This window comes from Perca fluviatilis, chromosome 6, assembly GCF_010015445.1.
Source record: "Perca fluviatilis chromosome 6, GENO_Pfluv_1.0, whole genome shotgun sequence".
NCBI lineage: Eukaryota > Metazoa > Chordata > Actinopteri > Perciformes > Percidae > Perca > Perca fluviatilis.
In genome coordinates this window covers 22,605,593-22,628,565 of record NC_053117.1, presented here as the reverse complement: position 1 = coordinate 22,628,565, position 22,973 = coordinate 22,605,593, and the positions used below count along the sequence as shown (strand labels likewise).

Below are 22,973 nucleotides of genomic sequence, written 5' to 3'. Positions count from 1 at the left end.
CAAAAGGAAACACAAACACACCAGAAAAGCCGAGGGCATGCAGCAGAGGGAAATATGGGATAATCTATTTCTCTAAAGCCTGAAGTTACTTTTGTGTGTAATGTACTATGTGTAATTCTCAGCCAATTCTGATCTTGGGACCAATAGTTATGTGAAGCTTAGCTAAACCGGGTTATTTTTTTTACACCCTGCCATTTAGTTAACATTCCATATCCCGTTTGAAGTATTGTTGACAGAATGGAAAGCAACAGTTTAACTCCTCTGATAGAGTTACTTTCCATAGCAGGATTTTGCATTAGAGGCACCTAATGTATTACAGTACTAAAGATGACAGGCAACTACGAGAGAGATAACATTTAACTGCACTCTTTTACGCCTTCATACTTTAGAAATGTGTCCTACAAACAAACCGTACACCCCCACAAGTGTTTTTTTACTTATATTGCCTAAATGTATCTCTTCTCAGGACTGTGTGGGTGTGCTTGATTGACATCTCCCTAACTCTCCTCTTGGGACAACTTTTAGAATTCGTATCGGTGCATTGAATTCGGTGACCTCTTGTAATTTCCAGCAACTTCAATCTACTCAACCATAACTGAAAACACCAGTGTTTATATGCAGTGCCTTTAAAAAGGTCACAGCCATAATGTCCACCCATCCAGGTGTTTTAAATTCCTCACCAGATTACTGTATACCTCTGCTCAGGACTGAGTAGGCATGCACAGACTGTTTGATTGGCATCTCTCTGGCTCTCCTTTTGGCTTTTTTGGCATCTGTTGGAGCGGGAAATAATACACCTTTGTCATTCCTTTTAGTACATCCAGTCCTGTGACCTCACATAATTCCCAGCATAGCTACGCCCACCTTCAATGTGGGCAGACTCAGCAGAGGTCTGATCAGGGTGTGCAGGGAGTTTAGCTCTCTAATGTATCCTTAGCATTTTTCTTATCATTGTCTTATTCTAATTATGATCACAAAAGTGCTTTGATTTTAGATTAAAACAAAAGTGAAATTCACTGATACTCTGCTTGTCTTTCTGCATTTATGTAACTCACACAGATACAGTCAGGCACATTGTATTACATGGTATCCTCGTTTCAGTCTGGGGGGGGAGATGTGGAGCCAGAATCTGAGTCTCTCCCACACATTCAAAATCTGTATCCCCTACTATTGTTTTGTTCTCTATTTTATAACATGCAAAAAACAGGGGAATTTGTAATATTTTGTGTTTTTGAAGATGAGCCAACTAACCTTTATTTCTATAGCACAGGAGAAAAAAAACTACTGTTGTATTATTCTCACTGCAATCCTACAGTCAATACAGCCCTTGATCTTAGTGTGTGTGTGAATGTGTGTGTACACCCTACTCTTGACTCACATACTGTATGCTGCCTGTAGCTCTTTCCGGTTTTCTTAGCGTACATAATGTGCAGTGCATGTGTGTGTGTGCATAATGCAAAAGATAGAAAGGACACACAAACATGAGACAGACAGGGCACACATGAGAAGGCAGATTATAACATAAACAACACTAAGGTAGAGAGAAAGAGAGACAGGGAGAGATGGGGAGCACATAGCAGACAAACAAGATACTGATACGTGCATGGTGTGCAGCAATGATGAGAGACATTGTAAAAGGGGAATTTACAGCAGAGTAGCTGTTCTAAATGCTTGTAAAAACGTGAGCGTGTATAATCAATAAAACATTAGCGGTGCAGCCAAACGCCCCAAGAGAGGCCAATAGCACAGGGGGGCTTCTACTTTATATGCATACCTGAACACACCTGCAGGGAATAACTCATAATAATAATAACTCACAGCCATGTATGCACAGTACACAAAACATAGAAACACCTGTTAGAGCTGATACAGGCACATGTGTGCACACATGCTAAGCGAGAGAAGAGAGAGAAAAACAGCAGTATGCATGCACACAATAGTGCATACATCTCAAAAGGTTTATCAGCATCAATTGTCTGGAGCCGCCAAGTTGAATTACACTACATTACTCTGACAGGTGTGGATCTGAACACTGGCATGGTGTTGATTGTCACAACTATACTGCGACATAAGCTCACCCGGAATTCTCCTGTTAGCACAGAGGCCCCCTCACACACACACAAACGTGTCGACTTCAGCTCAGCATTCAATAGGCATTAAGACTATGGTGCTAAAACAGTCTCATAAGTATTTGCAACTTGTAAAACACAATGCTCAAATGAATGCAGAGTGATTCGTATCCGTAAATCTGTGTTGTATCTGTGCCTCTAATTTGTGACTTGTGAAACACAATGCAGAAATTAATGCAGTGATTTGTATCCGCAAACACAATTCACAAATGAATGCAGAGTGATTTGTATCCGCAAATGCGTATCTCTGTCCGTGCGTCTAATTTGTAACTCTTATTTCATCATTTGTAAATTAACTTAGTATTTTTCAATGTGAATATATTTGTAAATCTCCTTCTATATGTGTGGGTACTTTTGAGACTGTTTTTCCGCGCCGTCATTGTCACAACACAATGTGTGTCTCAAGTGACAATCCCAGCACTCTCCAGTAGATGGCGGTAATGCAACAATTATGTATGCCAACCGCTGTTAAACTACATGAAGGAGCCTTGTCAAATGTTTCAGAGACGGTTGGCAGAAACTACTCTAAGTTCCTCCGGGTAAGTTGATATTATTAGGATTTTGTCGTCAAATAAATTACATTTATGTTTTCATCATCATTGTTGGAGTGCATTTACAATTTGCTTTATGTTGTTATAGAGGCAGTGAGTTTGCTACATTTTGGAGCGTGCTAACGTTCACCTTCTTGTACAGCTTGAACAGCGATGCTAGCGAGCTAGTGAATATATTTGGTAGCATATTGTGAGCACCATAGAGTATGTGAGTCATATTGCATTGTGTTTTACAAGTTGCAAATACTTATGAGACTGTTTTAGCACTATACAAGACTTCCTTCTGCAACTAAATACTGGACTTCCTAACACCACAACCACACCTCCTCTACCCTCACTGGTGTCCCACAGGGCTGTATGTGGATTCCTCTCCTCTACTCCCTCTTTGCCTGCGACTGTAGGTCTACATGGTTCCAACACCAAGTGCAGACAACACAACAGTGGTTGGCCTCATCAATGATGATGATGAGTCGGCCTACTAAGAGGAGGAGGCTCGAGACCTGGGAGGTTCAGCACCGGGCAGCTTGATCTGCTGACAACAACCTGGCTCTCAACACCAAGAGCAGCAAGGAGCTCATCGTGGACTTCAGCACTGACTGCATACCACTGCTATAAACCTATTCATATCATACATTTCAAGAGTACAACGATTACATGAAAGCTAATAAATAACGGAGAGATGACCTGGAGGCCAACAGAGCACAGCACATGTTAAGTACAGCATTCAAGCAGGTGAAATCCCCGTGGACACCGGACAGCAGAGCTTACCAACTAATAGCATGCAGCTAAAGACACAGGGTAAAGTTAGCTTACCGGTAGCCTGCAGTTTGACTATTCCAGACACCATGACGGAGAAACAACAGAAAATCCTCCTGCTTCCCTGAAGTCACCGTGAGTGACTTATGTAAACTAACTATGAAGTACTGTATGTGGGCTCTATCTATGGTGCTTTCAGGTACCCTCACTAATGGTAGGGAATTTTCACAGTTAGTGTGATTAATATGATTCAATATTTTTTATAATGAGATGTACTTGTTTACCTGGCACAAAAGAAAACATCAGCATCTGTATCGACATCAGCAAATTGGAAATTCTACACATCGGTATTGGCTGACAAATTTGCAATCGGTGCATCCCCAGTCTTAGCATATTCATAGGCACTGTTACTGTTCATACTGCTCACGTACGGTATATCTAGTGTAATCATACCACTACTGTTTATTCCACAATGTATTTATTCTATTTTATTCGGTAAAATCTGTACATTAATATGCAATTTAGATGCTAAACCACATTGTGTTGCCTTAGTACCTGTATTCTATGCAGTGACAATAAAGTTGAATCTAATCTAATCTAATCTAAGAACACCGGCACACAAAATTAAGTCACACATGCAGGAACATGGGTGCAACACACGTACACATACAACATGTCTGTGTTGTCATTCAGTAACAGGAAAGTTACAAACGTGAAATGAACACCGAGGTTGGCATCTAAACGAATGAAAATTTGCAAAAGATAGTTTGAAGAAAAGTTTCCAGTACTATACACACATAATGCGTTAAATAAACCAAAGAAAAACAGTATCTCTTACAGATCAGTTTAGTTTGGTGACAGAGAAATCAAAGTGAGACCAGACATCTTGAGTGGGACTGGGGGAAGTGTTTTCAATGAAAAGTGAAAAAAGGGGTAGATAAATAAAGAAGGCAAATTGAATTGTTGTGGTAGAGCAGTGTGTGCCCCCTATTAGCCTATTCAGCTGTTTACTTCCTGAAATCTTGACCCTTGTCTTTTAATAGTGAGGCTTATTTGTTGAAAAGCCCAGTGGAAAAAGTAATGAAGAGTGAAACGTACAGTTGTCAGTAAGTGAATAGCAAAGTAAAGTGATTAGCAAACACACCTGCCGAAGCACATTGTATTCCAGCTGTATAGCTCTGGGCCTCAACCCTTATATTTACTTGTAAAGTCAGTGGGAATGTAGACGGATAAAATATACAGATAATCATTAAATTATTTATTCATCAGTTGTTCCTGTACTGTCTCTGGAAGACAAGAATTGCCTTCAGCTGTCATTTAACCCTTAAGCAAGGCACTTAATATTGATTCCTCTTGACTGCGTTAATAAAACAAGAGTCCCTGACTACTTTGAAAACTATGTTGGTCTCTAATGCCTGTTGCTCCAGGTATCAGTCAATAAAAAACATTGAGGTCCTACATCCCTTAGCCACAATGTTCAAAGTTAAGAATGCACTTTGTGACTTTGAAAAGAGAATATTAAGAATATTAAAGCAATCAACATTCTGCAATAGCCTGTTATGAAAGTAGTCTGTGCTGCATTTCTCACAGTGTTTAAACATAAGTCAATAGGATTAGGAGAAACACATCAATCAACATTGTCAAGCACAACAGTAATCACAGAGACCATCAATCAGGGGCAGGCTAGATTTGTTTGCAACCGTATAGCATACGTCATTCAGACACATGCAAACACATGAAATGCACACACATAATGCATCAAAGACAAATCTAATTTTACTCTCCCACTCTCACTTTGGATTGACCATGATACATTGTGGATTCTGAATTGTATGATTAAATGATGACTAAATGAGTCATTGCCAGCCACTGAGATTTGAGTTTTTTTAAAGGCCCAATTTCTGGAGGTGAGGAAGATGAGTGTTATCAATTTGTCAATATAGACACATAGGTTCACCAGCCATACTAATGACAATTATCATCTAGCATTTTCATTCATTACCTCTTCAATGAATGTTGCATTTGGATCTCTGCTTTAATTAACCACTTCATTAATTCCTCTTAGAAAATATTACTTTTATATTTCTACCCAAGGCTACATATTTATCTCAAATAATTCCATTTCTCAGACCAATATACAGTACAACCGTGAATAGATCAAGTAGAGGACAGTAAGTCAGAATAAACTGAAAGAACCTCTCTGCAATATTACAACACAATTGGCTATGCTACATTATCTGAATACCAAGATTTCCACTCTATATTTATATTGTTTTGACTTTCATATAACAGAAGAGTGTGAAAGTAGCCGTGTGTGTGTGTGTGTGTGTGTGTGTGTGTGTGTGTGTGTGTGTGTGTGTGTGTGTGTGTGTGTGTGTGTGTGTGTGTGTGTGTGTGTGCGGCGCGCGGGTGGACGACCACATGTGAGTCAGGACCTAAAATGGCAGCCTGGCTAGCAGAGTGGCCCACTGCCTCAGCTTATCTCCACAGCTCCAGATAAGGGCTCATTTCCCCCTGACAGTATGAAATTAATGTGCTTTTGTGGGGGGGAGTGAATGACCCACTGTACCTAGACTGTTACCATGAAGACTGAGGCTTCAAAACACTGCCATTAGCATCCCACAATGCTTTTCCTCCTATTTATCTGGCACTATCTCTATTCTCTTTTCTTTGCTTTACTCTGTTGCTCATTTATTGCTCTCTGTTGAGTCTTTATTTTTGCATTGGACAAAAGTGCATTCTTTCTCCCCGTTTCTGTAACATTCTACCTGTCTCTCATCTTAAAACTTTTCTGACACATTCTCTTATGTGTGAATTCACCAAGCACAAACAGAGTTCTATGCAAACTTCTAGGACCTATTGGCATAATAATCAGATTCATATTGTAGAGCAATGACAATCCTTAAATGTAATTTAGCTATTCTAAAGCCAGCTAGCAAGCACTAAAGTAAGGCTCTACAGCAATAATTATAAGTTATTCTGTCATATGATTGATATATTGTTAGCCTGGGAACCAGACAAATCTGTGAGCTCATATGTTATTTGCCCTGGCAGATACGTCTGGTCCCTTTAGAGAGATTTCCAGGTGGGCCACTACGTGTTTGAGACGATGACTAACAACTTGCTGAGCCTTCAGGCTTTACGCAAAAAGGTGATGAGGTCATTCTTGGCTCGTGCCCCCCTTGGGCTGGGAACACTACTGCATTGATTCCCAAACGTTTTATGCAGGGACCAACTTTTGTAGATACAAATATTTTCAAATCAGTTACAGTTGTCATTTACAGTTGTCTGCCACTTTGAATATTGTGATGGGCTAATATCACTCCAAACTTTTTTTATGTAGTAAAACACTTCCCAGTACTCCAAACACTTCACCTGTTACATTTAGTAGTATTTTTTTTAACTTGTAACTTAGCTAATTGGTGAGGGTTAATTAGCAAGTTAAGCTAATGCTAAGTTAATTAGTTTCATTAGCCATAACAAGACCCAAACAGCCTCTGCAGATTTCTTCTTGAAAATCTGTGGAATTTAAGGGACTGTTCTTCTGCTTGGGGTGGAGAGGTGTTAACATTCTGAGTTTTAATAAAAAATTAAATTTATTTAGAATCTGCGGAAAATCTGCGGAATTCTACGTCCACAGATCCCATGTGGCCCTGGCCATAACAAGTGAATTCAAAGCTGCTCTTACCTTTAGTTTAAAACTTTTATTCAAACAGTAGCGTACCACACAGCTATAAGAAGCAAGACACATGCTAGATGAACACTACGTAGACACACACGTTCATCGGTGCTAGGATACAAACAAATGAATTGAGGATAGTGTGCTGCTGTTTTGCTCACTCACCTTATCTCATACAAATAAAACTTACATACATTACCAAATTGTGGCTAACAACCAGTGAGCTACACAGTGTCTCCTGCAATGTTTTGGCATACCACATTAACTCAACTACACAAACACTGCTAAACACAGCTTTTGTTGCTTGCTTTATTAAAATACTCAAAGCTATCATATATTGCTTTTTTTTCTCTCTATCAAAGTCTAAGAGCACCATTTTAAAAAATAAAATGAAATTCACTTATAGGCAGTTCCATGAAAAAAAACTCTCCCACAGCTAGAATCTGATGAATATTAATGTCTGTTAAGCCATCAAGAAATATGCTTGGGTATTAAAATGTGTTTTGCTATCATCATTTGTGCTCCTTTTTAGCAATCATTACAATCCTCTCGACTAATGTGATGGCAATAAAGTGAAAAACAATACAACATGTAGCATTGGCAAACTGTAGCTTTAATGCTTTATGTGGTTCTCAGAGGGAATCAATGTTGAATCTGTAAGAACAAACAAATATTCAAGCAAACAATATGATATAAATACGTGTGGATTTATTCTTGCCACTCACTAACAGCAGATGCTGTCATTTTGCAGAAGTGCTAAGTGGGATTTTGTATTATGCCACAGCAGGGCATCGTGTTTTTTTTTTATAATGGCTTGATGCTAGCTGAAAGTCATTTATTTGCATTAATGTTTTTGCAAAGTTTGCAGCTAGGATTCATGTTTTTTGTTTGTTTGTTTATTATTTTCTTCAGGGAACAATGGTTTGTACAAGAGGGATAATTTGTGTTATGTGAACATAACACACCTGCTTTAAATTAGTGCTCTTCATTAAGCAAAATAGTCAATAATGCAACGTGTTTTGGTGGAAAGAAGAAACAAATGATGGAGTGATTGGGACAAAAGGTTCATTAAAGTTGAAACACACACACACACACACACACATACACACAACCACACACTGACTAAAGTGTGTGTATTTCAGCATTATCAGGCCATGGTGACCTGACAAGCAGCCAACTATAATGCTGAAAAAAGGGGACACACTTTAGTCACCTTCCCACCTCCAATGTGATTGTGACCAACTAACACATATACACTTACATATACACAAACAAACACACACACAAATAAAAAAAAAAAACATTTTAAAACTCCAAAGAAAAGCTATTGGTAAATGCCCACAATGACTTTCTGTCTGTCTCTCTCTTTTACAAACACACACACACACACACACACACACACACACACACACACACACACACACACACACACACACACACACACACACACACACACACACACACACACACCTAGGGCACTTCAAGGGATGTGTAATCACACACATTGAAAAGTAATTGGACCATCGACCGATGCTGTGTGGGGGCCAGAGGAGTCATTTACTGTTACAACAAACTCTTTCACTCTACGGAACTCACCCACCCATCCCACACACACACACTTAGATGAACACAAACCACTCATTTATGAACACACAGTCAAACAGCATACTGTAGTTATCCTGTAGCCTAAAAGGAATCTTACAATCACTGAATGTTGTTTGATGCTTCATCAATCTATCACTTTCGCTCCCTGTGGCAAACACATCCAAGCACACTGTGCAGCAAACAGTTTTGGTCTAATTGTTACATACAGTACATGACTCGTAGCGATTCAAAACACAATCGATAGCAGGTGACATTTTGAAGCCATAGAGCAGGGAACAGTGTATACAGCACTCAGAGATTAACAGCTGCGACAAAATCAATATGCAAAGGAAGTTGTAAAAAGTAAAACTATGAAAACTATGTGAAAACTAGAAAGGTATGAATAAATGTCAAAAATTCTGTCCTACAACGCCTACAATTACTGCTGGTACACAAAAAAGCAACTCCCCTTGAAATTGGACTAGGGCAATTGCTGTATTAGCCGCCGCACTTCCTCTCACCCCACATCATCAGCTCCACCAGTGGAGGGAGAGATTTGATTTTAGGCTTTCTAATGCGGTGTAATATTGTACAGTGTACACTTGTCTTATCTCTTAGTAGTTTATCTGCTTACTCTTCACCAACAGCTATGAAAATACAATATGATTTTTTGTATCCCTCCAATCTCAAACTATTTGTTTTCTCTGAGCTAACCTTGTTTCATCTGCCAAACACTGGTGTGTCGCTTCCAGCCTCTGTAGCTCTGCTACAGTCCTTCTGTCGTCTCTGCCAAACACTCATACAGTATGTCTGCCTTTGCATTAAAGAGACAGTAGCCAGGCACAAACACAAACAAGCTTCTAAGCAGTTTCACTACTTCTGTCTCTCATTCGCTCTTCCAGTGTGCCCCCCCCCCCGCCCTCCTCTTTCTCCCCTGCTGATGAGCAACATGTGTGTTAGTGCAGTCTCCAAACAGCTTGTACACCATGCTTTCCTTCTGTCCTCTCCCCTTTCTTCCTTTACTTCAATCCCTCTTCCAATTTTTTTCAGCCCACAAAACCCTTGCTGTATCTCTCTCCCTCTGTGTCTGTGCCATCACCCTCTCTCTCTGTCTCCATCATCTAACAGAGGGGGGACAGCTTGTTGCAGCAAGCAGTCCGTGCAGCACTAGAGTCAGTGCTCTGCACCACCGGCTGCCTAATCTCCACCATATAGTCTGTGTGCCCATCCACCCTGCTCCCTCTGTGAAAAGTAGTTCCCTTCCAAGTGTATAGGTATTCAATTCTGCTGTATGAATGTGTGTCCACACAGGTCTTCCTCTCTCATCCATATCCACAGCTTAAATAATTGCACAAACTCTATTCTCTAAAATCCTGCCCTTTTGACTGACTTGTTTTATTTGATAGTTTTTGTTCTAAATAGTTGGTATGATGAAATTATAAAATATAGAAAAGTATGCCCTATTACAATCATTATGTCTTTGATAATGAGACTACTACCTGGAAAGCAATTATATTTGAAAAAGCCATTAGGCAAAGTTCTGCCCAACTGCCTGCTTTCCTAATATAATTGGATTCCAGGAAAACAATTAGAAGTGCAAAAGAAATATTGCTGGCAAATTACTGATAAACTGTGTAATATGTAAGCTAATAATGTAAACGGAAGCATGGTCTATTAAAAAGACCCTTTTTCAGCAGGGCTGCATTATCTCTTCAATGCACTTGGAAAAAAATTGACTTTGCAATAAAAAAAATAAAAATAAAACATTTTAAAAATCCAAAGAAAAGCTATTGGTGAATGCCCAAAATTACTTTTTGTCTGTCTCTCTTTTTTAGACACACACCCACCCACCCACACACACACACACACACAAACACACACACACACACCAACAACTCTAAACAATTCCAAAACTGGTAATAGTAGAATAGGTATTTAACTACAATTTTTGGGTGGAATAATGGATGACAATTTGCTCTTATTGGGCCTTACTTTAGTGTGATCTTCATATTATCCATTTCTGATTGGATTGGTCTAGATGAAAGTGATTATGGGCCTGATTTGTACTGTGTATACTATGAGGATTTTTATGGTAGGACATGTTTGAACTGTCAAAAGCCTGACTTGTATTTTTCTATGTGCTCCCTGATGTTTGGAGATTGATTTAGCACATTGCAATTAAAAGCTTTGGTTAAAGTGATAGACAGTTGATCACGGAAAAAAACAAAAACATTTTCATGTCTTTTCTTTTGGCTTAACAGCATTTACGTTTCAGTTGTGACGGCTCACAAAGATTATATTGGAAATCAAAACATTCTATAGTAGTAGTATGATTATTCTGCCAGCAAGTACATTGTGTATATCAGTTGCTATGTCTGCTTATTACTACTAAAAGATTGTCAGGCAGCAGGAGAAAGTGACTTGAGATGTTCTCCCTGTGCCCCTGCACATCTAGCTGACACAGCACCTGTCGCCGGGATAAATCTGTACAAAATCCTGTCCTTGCAAGACAAGCTCGCTCACAGTAGCTCACCAAAAGATTTCTGGCACCTTCCATGAACCCTTTAGTGTTCTATGGTAAAGCATTAGAATAGATGATTTCCTTGATTTTTTGGACCCCTCCTCACTGGTTGAAGATGGGGTAATCAGTACATTCACCTACTGTACTGTTTGATTGTGAGAAATCAGCATACTTTTGGTTGATGCTATCACCTAGCAGAGAAGTAGTACCTAGCTTTGGTAGGTGAGCGGGGTTTGAAGTATGTGGGAACAGCCACACATAAAGCACATTCTAGATTTTGTGGACTGAATTTCTGATTTTCCCTTCCAACTAATACTGTCACTTTATAACAAAAATATATGGCATAACTGAAAAGAATTGAAAGAACAAATTCAGCTACCCCTCATGGTTTACAAATTTTTTACAAATGCATTTAACTGTACATACAAGTCGGAACAGTTGAGGCATACAAGGCAATTTATTTTTTGAAATAAGTATTATTCGGCATTGTCAATTAAATTATGTATGTGTGATGTATTGGGGTTTTAAGGATGTGGATTTCTTATCTAATAAAAATAAATGATTGCAGTCCTAGCCACAGTGCAGGGTGTAGCTGTAAAAGGAAGGGGGCATACACATTACTTTCAGCCAGTGTCTAGAGTTGGCACTGATGTGTAATGCTAGGTTAAAGGTTTGAATAGGGCCCTTTGTGAATACCTAGTGATATTTTTTGTTATGCACAGTGGTGGTGAGCATATGAGCAGTGGGAGGTGGCAAAAAATAGGAAAGTGGAAAAAAACTAACACAAAAGAACAGAGTGAGAGCTGGAGTGTATTAATGGTAGATGTTCTGTTCAGGTCCTGCAGTAATAAACTGTACATTTGATTCTACTGGATCACTCATACACTATCATTCTATCTATCTCTCTCTCTCAAATACACACACATACAGGCATATACACACAGCAGTCTATACAAACCGATCATTACAATAGCAACAACAACAAGCTCTATTTTGATTTCCCAGATGAGCTGCAAGCTGTTTTATTGCTTGATCGAAAGTGTGTGTGTGTGTGTGTGTGTGTGTGTGTGTGTGTGTGTGTGTGTGTGTGTGTGTGTGTGTGTGTGTGTGTGTGTGTGTGTGTGTGTGTGTGTTATTTGTGACGGTTAGATGGTGTTTCGGTGTATGTATATACAATTCCAATGTCTGCCTTAATGGGCTTTTAAATACCAAACTTCAAATGTGTAAATAACTAAATAATTAAACGGCTTTATCATTTAATTCATTGTCTGTCTGCCTGTCTGCTTTTAATTGAAAAAGGCAGTGTTTTATCAAGTATAGCCATAATAAATAATAATCATAAACAAAATGGAGTTACTACTGTAGAACATCTTTCAAATCAATTAACCTTTTCGTTGAGATACGTTTGGCAAATGAGAATACATTTGTTTGTGTAAAAATTAGCTCTAAAATAGAAAGACATTACAAATTAGTGATAAGGTGTTAACATAATTTGTTTGCTTATCTGTTCTCTTCGATGGGAAGTGAGAAAACGACAGGGGAGAAAGCCAGACAGAAACCAAATGAGAACTGGAGAGCAGACAGAAAAAGTAAGAGAGAGACTTGGAGAGAAAAAACAGGGGTGAAGTAATTTAAAAAAAGATGTTCTCTGTCACTGCTTTCACTCTCCCCATAGGAAAATGAGGGAAGAGATGTCAGACAGCAGAGTGTAATGATGGGGAGATTGATGGAAGACTGCTGAAAGGTTGAGGATCCACTGGGGAATGCAAGTTCGACCTGATAGGGGTTACCTGCAAAGTTCTTCGATAGCGTTAACGGGAGGAAAAGTTCTCAACTTTATTTGTCTGTTGTCTTTTTCACTTTCTGTTACTCTCTCTTTCCTCTTTCTTCCATCATGTATCCATGTCTGCCTGTCAGCGTGGTGTTTGTCAATAATGCAGGCAGGGAGACATAGGTCTCTATTTAGGTCTCTCTCCTCTCTTTGCCATCACACTCAGGGATGCATCGCTACCTTGCTCTAGTGTGGTCGGGTGTATGTGTAGCTCTACCTTTGGTCTGTTAATTGCAGTTTCTCTGCAGTTACATCTGTTTAACAAGACTTCACACAAATATAGATGAAGAGATGAAGAAGCATGCAGGCAGAGGTTGCGCGTGGCTGAAAATGTATACTCCGCCCCCTACCACACACGCACACACGCGTGCATGCACATGCACATGCACATGCACACGCACACACACACACACACACACACACACACACACACACACACACACACACAGGCTGACATGAAGATGCATGTACAGATAAAGATGTGCATCCATAAGGACTGTTAAGTGACGTTAAGCATAGCAGGAATATTCTGAGTCATTAAATACCACTGGGTTATAAATTATACATGCACATATGAAGTTAAATATCATAATGGAATGGAATGGAAAATGTGCCTTAGAAATGTGGTTTTAAACCCTCTGAGAGGCAACATGATTTTACTTTTGTCTGCAAACCTATTTTAATCATGTTAATCTGGAAAAAAAATGACATTTAGATGACTAATCCACTAACATGGACAGGCTTTCATTCAGCCTACCACAGGTGATTTATATATCATCTTAAAAAGAATTTGAGGAATCCATCTGGCTCACCACTTAAACTTTGTGAATCGCTATCTTAGGGAAGCAGAGAGCCATAATCCTTTTGCAGGTTCTAAATAAAGCTCACTGAAAAACCTTGAGGTAGATTGATTTCTGTTTTATAAGTAAGACTGCACCACCAGGCCAGTTTTACTGTGTTAATGTCTTCTTCTTCTTTTTAATCATCTTCTTTTTCATTGCCACTACAGCAGGTTACTGTATATTGGAAAGGTGATTCAAAAAGCATACTACAACTGGGAGAATTAAAAATAGATATTTAAAAAAGTATAAAACCTTCATTGTTGTTTCAGTTAGACAAGAATTTCTGAAATAAACAGCCTATTTTGGGCATAAGCTGATACAGTGTGTGACTGTGCCTCTAGGACACACTCCTCAGCTTTAAAATTGCACTGGATTTGTTGCATGCAATCTCAATACCAACACCTTTCGGGTCCTGCATTTAACTGTAGAAAATGACATCCAGCAAGTCACTTTACACAACGTTGGCGTGTCACTTAGTCTGACAGGTAGTCAGTTCATTCAGGGCAGTGGACGGTAAGTCAGCTAGCCAGTAAGCTGGTCACTCAGTCAGTCATAAGTGTGACTCAGTTGTTAAAACCTTGACAGGTCGAGCTGACTGCTGGACTTCATGTAAGGTACGTCTAGAGAAACGGACACTGACATCTTCGGTCTGTATGTGTGAGTGTCGCAGGTGTGCACAGTTAGGGGCTGTTTTGCAGCCAGTCTGGCAGGAGGACACACTTGGCTGGCACCCTTCACTTCTCAGCTGTCCAACACCTCTCTCTCTTTCTCGCCACTCACTCACTCACTCACTCTCACACTCACACACACACACACACACACACACAAACTCCTGTAAGCTGACATTTACCGAGCAGGAAAAAACAACAGGCACAGACAAACACAGCAGAGATCCAGAGGTTGGAACAGAGAAATAAACCAAAAGATGATCGGGGAAATGCAATAACAACTTTCACAGCAGTAGATACATATGCATACATGCACTGAGGGGTGAGGTAAGATCAGGGGACAAACAAATACTAGGTTAAAGCCACGTGTAATAGCCGTCTTAACATCATAAGGCAGCTAAGAGAAGATAAAGTTTAACTAATGTAGTATAAAGGGGTAGAGCCATCTTTTCACATCAAAACAGAATTAGAATTAAATTCAGGGCACATAATCTTCTTCTCTTTGTTCTCGCCTATTCCCTGCCTACGGCTTTCCTGCCCAGAAAAACTAATATACATTTTCAGGTGCGCTGCTCTGGGAAGGGCAACTTTTAGCCATTCAGAATGTCAAATGTTGAAGCAGTAAATATTTGAAAAATACTTTCTGTGACACTGATGAAAGTTTTAAATGTGGGATGGGTGTCTTTAATGAAAAACCCTCAAGCACATTTAGAATAGAATGACACCAAAGTGGATACCCAAAAACCTGGCTAAGAAAGCATCATGTTTGAATCACTGAGCTACCTAGGCCCATTTATAAAGTAACTATTAACAGTAACTACTCAGTATTCAGAGTGTACACAAAAATGGTAGCGTTATCATGATCCTAAAGACACCCATAAGACAAAATTCCAAAATGTATCTCTGTTGTGTTGAGAAAAAGCCCTCTATTTCCACTCTTTTGTAAGTTATATCCTCCTCAGGCTTTACATACACAACTTAAAAAGAGCTTGACCACATTTAATTTATTACACAGAAAGATATTCAGACATAATCATAAATTCATGCGAGAGCTGGCTGTACAACCACAATCCATCATGCAGTTATTGGAGCTTAGGTTTAGCAACACTGTCCTCTAGAATTACATTTATGTGCTACTAATTTGTTTTGGCAAATATGTTTGAAAATGTAATTGCTACATGGATTATGTTCAATGGCAATGTTTTTTCCACTGAACAAAATAGTATGTTTTTTTTTGTATCACATGGAAGTGGCGAAGCAGCTCAGGACTTTGACATCAAAGACCGGGGTTCACGTACTGAGTCCCAGGTTAGGTTTGGGCTTCAGTTAAATACAGTAAATACAGACTCTCATGCTTCAAGTCTCGGTTGACTTTTGTCAATATTTAACCAAGACCACAATCTTTTCTTAACCTTAAGTGCTGTGAGGGCCTAAACACAACCTTTAATCGTATTTCAAGAGAGGACATTGCAGGGAAATTTAATTAAATAAATACTGTACATAGAGTACGACCAAGTATGTGACTTGGCAGTTCATTAAAAACCTTTAATCATTCATCATTTCTAGGAGACAGGGTTGGTTTAGATACTTTGCCCAAGGGCATCCCAGCAGGAGAGCCCCAACAAATGCGTTATATTTACATTTGTCCTTCACAACCTGCAATGAGTGACCAGCATCAGAGTGAAGTACAGGGAGGCCAGCAGGGGTAAACGGCAGCAATAATAAGTAGAGAAGTTAGGTAAACACACACAAGGAGAGGGGAGCTAATCCTCTAGCAGGTTAGCTGTTGTGGCAACATGCGGAGTAAGGAGGGAGTTAACTTGAGATGGAGCAGAACAGTGTTTGTGCAGAGTAAGCTTGTGTGTGTGTGTGTGCACTGAATGTGTACTCACACTGTTTGTGTACACAGTATGTGTCTATCTGAGTGCTATGTACATAAGTGCATTTTCTGTCTGTAAAGTTCTTGTGTGTCCGTGGCTATGTAAATATCTTGCATGTGTATGTGTAAGTGGCGTATGGGTGGGTGTGTATTTACACGCTTGTGTATTTGTGATCCACAGAGGCATGCAGTGCTAGGCAGACTCAGGCTGCTGTAATCCGAGGTTTACACGCTGTAATGCTGCTGAAAGCCTGCGGGCCTAGCTGGCAGAGAGAAAGAGAGGGAGAGCAAAAGAGAGAGAGAGAAGTAGGGACATTATGGAGAAGCTATGGGGAGGGCAGTCATAAGAGACAAAAATTAGACTGATAAATGGATGTAGAAAGGAGAGGGGGAGGGACAGACTTACAGTGGGATGGATACATGCAGCAAGAAGCCATTTGGTAAGAGAACGAGTTTGGAGTTCGTAAAATACTATTCATATTAACACCACTAATAATCTTTTTTTCTTTTTTAAATGTTTAGGACAACAAAGGGCTACAAATATGACAAAGATGGTAAAAACTGAATATTGGGAATCAATATCTGGACTCTTTTTTCCACCCAAATATCCAATATCAAAATACTATTATTATTATTATTCACTTCCTGACTTTGTCTAATATATTTTTTTATAGATTCTATCTGTTGTGAGTATATTGTTGCAACTGTATTGCTGTGCTTTGTTCTTTGATGTTCCATTTAAAATGAAAAATCACTTACAGAAACAGTGTAAGATCAACAGTTTAAATTATTAATGTCAATGAATTTGTCTGGTGTTCCAGGCACGTCCAGCTAGGAGGAGGCCTTGGGGAAGACCCAGGACTAGGTGGACAGATTATATCTCCACACTGGCCTGGGAACGCCTCGGGATCCCCCAGTCAGAGCTGGATAATGAAGTTTTGGAGGTCGCTGCTGGAGCTGCGGCCACCGCGACCCAACCCCGGACAGTGGTTGGAGATAGATGGATGGATGAATGGATGGATGGATGGATGGATGGACTTCATCTGGCAAAGTGTCAGAACAGAAAGACTATTTTTACATTTTTTTGCTGGAAACCTCTATTCTGTCTGTCCCTAGTCTGGCTCAAGAGATGTACATTGCTGGGATAAAGCCTGACATCCGGCTTGCTCTCACGCAGTGGATGTCTCTTCCCTCTCACTATGCGCTGTGATTGGTTTAAAGAAATACAAAGAAGCCAGAGCGTTTTTTTCCATAGACAGTATATAAACTGGACCAAAAGATCCCGTTGCTCTGGACAGAGACCAGTGAAGGATATTAGAAGCACTTTTCCGGTGATGGCTGAGTGTTACTGCGCAGCCTCCAACTGAGCTCGAAGACGTAGATGTGACGTGAGCAACCTGTCTGAAAGTTGTAAGTCTTCTGGTAGCTGTGCCAAGAGAAATCTCCTGACTATACAGCATGGGATCTTTTACTACATTTTGTGTTTAAATATAGCCAATTAGACAATATTATCACATTCATTTGGCAGATACTTTTGTCCAAAGTAACTTAACATGCCAACCTTGCTCACTCACTCACAGTTTTTCTCAGTGTAGCTGCTTATTGTGGCTCTCGGATTGGTTACACGGTATGTCAGCCTACCTGTATTACCCAATACCTTGACAGGCAGGAACTGGGGAGACCACAAGAAAGCTGTGTTATGATCAATCCCACTGTTTTTCTAACGTACGTCGACAATGTTTGTATTATTACTCTCACTGCCAGTGGGGGGAGATAAAAGTTCCACACTCCAGCCTTAATATAAGTTTTGGTCCTAAAAAGGGATTATTGCGAATCAGAGAAAGCAGAATGAGAGGGAGTACGAGAGAGCAAGGCAAATAATGAGATGACATGAAAGGAGATGAGTGGAGAGGAAATGAAATGAGAGAGGGAGGGCTGACAAGAGGTGGAAGGAGAGAGAGGGAAAGATGGATGGAGTATCAAACCAATGCAAATCTGTTCCCCCTACTGTAATCACTTTAGTGCACACGCACAGACACAGACATACACACACAGGGACGTACACACCTGAAATCAAAAGTATTATCAAAACCTTACACTCAAGGAGCAAAACATTTCCCAAATGTGCACCACTATAAGCACAATGTCAGCCTCACACTTTTTGCAAAACAATACACACAGTGATTTGTAAAACACTAAACACACTTGTATACATTAGACAAAGAAGTATATCATGATGTCGCTTCCTTGCAATTCCAAAGCAGTGATTGTCAAATGACCACACCTATGAGCCAATCTACGAAACACAGCCATCAGGTGCGTAAACAAATGATTGCTTAATTGTAGACACACCAATCAGGTTTAAGGACTATAAAAATGCAGCAGGTCTGTACTGTATTTTCAGTTTTTACAGATCTTTTTTATTTTTTTACTGTAATTGGAACCTGTACTGGATAAAGTATTTTATGTTTATCTGTTGTTTGCTGAGCTAACAGTGTTATGCACATTACTGTAGTAGCATGAAAACTGGGACATGTTGTTATGATTCTCCATGTTGACTGATTTGGGTATATGAGAAATAAATAATATTGTCCTCAGTCTGCAGCATTGGTCTTGTGTAGTGTTTGGTGAACTTATTGTATATTTGCACTTTCTCTGTGTACTTCATTTACAGTACTCTAATCACTGAGAAGTAGAATTGCTAAAATTGTTTTCGGTTAGCAACAGCAGTGTGTAACTGGTTCAAACTGAATTGACCCAAAGCCGGTCTACGGAAAGCCGTTCCACTCCCTATTCAGCCCCATTGTACCGAATTTGGTTGCAGTTCGACCAGAGTTCCACTGGGGGTGATCGCGGTTCGGTGCAAAATGAATGGGACTCTATGGAGCTAGACGGCTAAATGCGTCTCTTTCGCCCGATTGTCGTTGAGAAACCTCAGATATGATTGTAGTTTTTGCAAGTTCAACATGGGTTATAGGTCGAAAGTTGAATGAACGAGTACTTATGTCCTTTTGATTTCTTACAGGGTGAGTCGTTGTTGCCCATAACACGCTAGCATTCTGCTAATGAATGCTGATTGGTCAGTGAAGGACTGATTACGATCGGAGATCCCGCTTGACGGCATCCAAAGCAGAGGCAGAATGTCAGAGTGAATATTTTGGCGTGGTCTTTAAAACATTAGCAAACCTCTTTCTAGCACATGTATTAACAGGGAGAGTCAGCTGTGTTGTCGATGCCTCGAGAGAAAAAAGGAAGCAACTCAGAGCTTGCCGTAAAGCAGTATCTCTGGTCGTATATTTGTATGACGTCATTGACATTTTAAAAGGCTTTTTAGAACAAAAAAGCAACTTTAAAAAAATCTAACATCCAGCAGTGTGTATTTTCTTTGCCTCCCCTTTCAAATTACTAGACAAAAAATTATATCCTGAGAAAAGTGGATTTTGAGGGCTATAGCTCCATAGAGTCCCCTTCATTCTGCACTGGCCTGTGAGCGCCCCCTATATGGAACTCTGGTGGAACTGCAACCAGTTCAGAAGCCGGAAGTAACGAGGGAGTGGAACTTCTTCCTATAGAAATCGTGTGTTTCATATGGTAACAAAAAAAGTGTTTTTTTATGAAATTAGTGTTTCATTTTGCAAAGGGTCTGAGGTGTTCTGCTAATTGGGTGTGTGGTTGTGCTAATTGGGTGTAGTGTTTTGAAAAACTGGTCCCTATTTTCAATCATTCAAAATAGTGCTTAAGCAATCGAAAAAATCTACTGTAGGCATGTGGTGATTCACTCGCAGCTTATTTCATCATATGATTGTTTGGTATTCAGTCCCCTGATAGACTGAGATAGGTTGTGGTGTGAGTGTATGCGTGTGTATATCAGGTAATGAAGAAGAGAAACCAGGGAAGAAATTCATTTCCTTTTTTTTTTTTTTATGTAATACAAATAGATAAAAGCATATATAAGAGATATTTTGAACAGTGAGTAAAACCCTTCCATGGAACAGTATACATTCTTAGGTCTAAGGTTTTATTTCAAGGACAAGGTGTTGCAGCAACAACACATTTTGATTAGCAGATAGCCTGCATTCAGCTCAGTTTAATGTATTTATCCTTTTAAGGGTCATAGGGGCCACATGTTATCCCAGGGTACACTGGGCAGAAGGTAAGGGAAACTAAGAAGGACAGGTACCCAGTTATTTGCAGCCAGTACTTTGAGAAACAACGTACATATCCAGTTCTACATCCCCTTGTGTGAAGGGCAGGTTGCAGCTTTAATGAGGAGTGGATGCTCGGTGAGGGGTGATGGTGTCCCTGTCCTATATCTTGGACCATTACACTATGGATGGGTTGAAGAAAGTATTTCCTTTCTGAGATTTTGTTGGTAAAGTGGCTCTTAGGGGGTTAAATGCTGCCTGGGGGACTCTTTTTATGGTAAGCGTATATTTGATGAAAAACCTCATACGAAAAATGAGGTCTTAGTAATTACAAGGGGAATAATTGGCTGGTGTTCTTAATAGCTTTGGGCCAATATTTACTGATTATTCATCGGAAGAGTGAAGGCGCCATGATTGGCCTCTAGAGGCGGGATTACACCTAAGAACTGAGGTCATGCAGCTACTCTTTGTTTCTCTAACCATCTCTTTAGTGCACTTGAGTGTCTCTAAATTCATGAGGCAATGAGTCGTTTAAACTTCTTACTGAACTAACACTATTGAAAAAAATACTGTTTGTGCGCGAGTGTTTATATTAATATACAGTACAGTGCTTTACAAACCACACAGACAGAAATACTATGGAGTCTGAACATCAAGTCGAGAAGTTTCCATACAGGAAATGGTACTAGAAAATTTCAGAAACACTAGCATTGGAATCTTTCCCCTCTCCCTTATTTGACTTATTGTCTAATTTCTCCACTTTTAGGTGGTGGTGGCAAACTGTCTGTAAAAATGGGGTTGGGTTGTTAACCAAAGAATGCTCTTTAATGTCTGTCTCTCTAACTGTATTTGTATTCCTTAGTTGGAGTTTAGTCAAAAATGTCCTAGCTTGGCAGCATTGCACCAGACTAAGATTTGGCCTTACAATGTCCTTTCCTGTAGAGAAGACCTTATCCTTGACAAACACTCTTTTGATTCACCAAAGCTCATATTCTTTTTTACTAGAGAAATAGTATGAACACATGATCTTCTGGCCTATTTCTGTGACATCTGTCACCATTCTGTCCTCTACCAATTGTATTATTCACCTCACTTAATCTCTTTCTTGTTCTGTAATCCTTGACCAATCTCTCTGCCCTCTCCTCCCTCAAAGTTTCGGCTGAGGTCCCATGTCCTCTTCTCTCTGCAGGCCAGTTGTCTGCTCCTATTCACAAAGCCATGGTATGTTTAACACGAGGACACAACCTTGGTGTCAGATACCGCTGCTCTCTCACTCTTATTTCTTTTCCACTGATCCCTCCCTCATTCTCCGCTGCCACCTTGGTAGTGCTATGTTTACAACCAGGTCACAGGCAATTAGGCCTCGCCCTTATCTCTCCCTCACATCCCTGCTCCTGCCAATCCGTTCGTCCATCAATCCATCCATCCATCCATCCACTCCGTAGCAAAGATTAACCCAAGGACTGACAACCCACCTCATTTCCCTATTCGTCTTTTTCCCTCTCTGTCCATCCATCACTCCCCCTCTGTACTCGTCCATCCATCCATCTCTATGACTTGACTTAAATAAAAACATAACATGGCTGCTCCTTCATTTTCTCACCCCTCCCTTGCTGCATCCCTCCTAATATCCACCTGCCATTTCAGACAGCACTCAGGCCAGCCCCCACTCCTCCTCCCCGCTTTCATTTTATATCTCTGAACCTTAATTCTTCCATCCACCCAGACATGCCTTTTTTTCTTGTTTTCTACTATAACCCAAAGTACTGTTGTATTAACAAGAGAGCCTAGGCAGATTTCCTCTCCGTGCATGTGATGATATACAATGGGCTGATTTGGTTAAAAAGTCATGAGGTATGAGTCTTGACTTGTTACTTGCAGGAAAATGAAAAATAAATTCTGGTAAAAACATAAAGAAACATTAAAATTTCTGTCCACAATAACCAACTTCTCTTTTAGTATTACACTCAAATGCTGTGCCATTTGAAAAAAGCGACGTGCAGACAGGGGCATCTCATACTTCACTGCAGCACGCTGGTAGAGAAAATGAACAGGGTTAAGGTTGGTGAAGGAGGCTGGCAGCAGAGATTTATAATGCTGACTTCCTCAGCACTCTTCTGTTCGTCTGTTGTTTTTTTTCAGGCACAGGGTTTATACAGAAAAATCTGCCTACAGTATCCCAGAAATAGGTAGGGAGCAGAATAAAAACTTTTTTTGCGCACACACAATTGCACTGCTGTTCTTTCATCCTCTTTCATTCTTGCTTTCTTTCTTTCCATGAGACCCTGGAAGCTGTTACAGCACATTGACTCCTGCATTCTTTGAATGATAATATACAGCGGAACCTTATTATATGCATCCACCTATACAGTAGCATTTTTTTAAATC

At 39.9% G+C, this 22,973-nt stretch overlaps 1 protein-coding gene across 5 annotated transcripts in view; it reads right to left on the bottom strand.

The window, feature by feature from the left end:
- Positions 1-22,973, bottom strand: part of grid2 (glutamate receptor, ionotropic, delta 2) — a 631,716-nt gene that overhangs the window by 126,185 nt on the left and 482,558 nt on the right. The gene's annotated exons all lie outside the window — the stretch shown is intronic.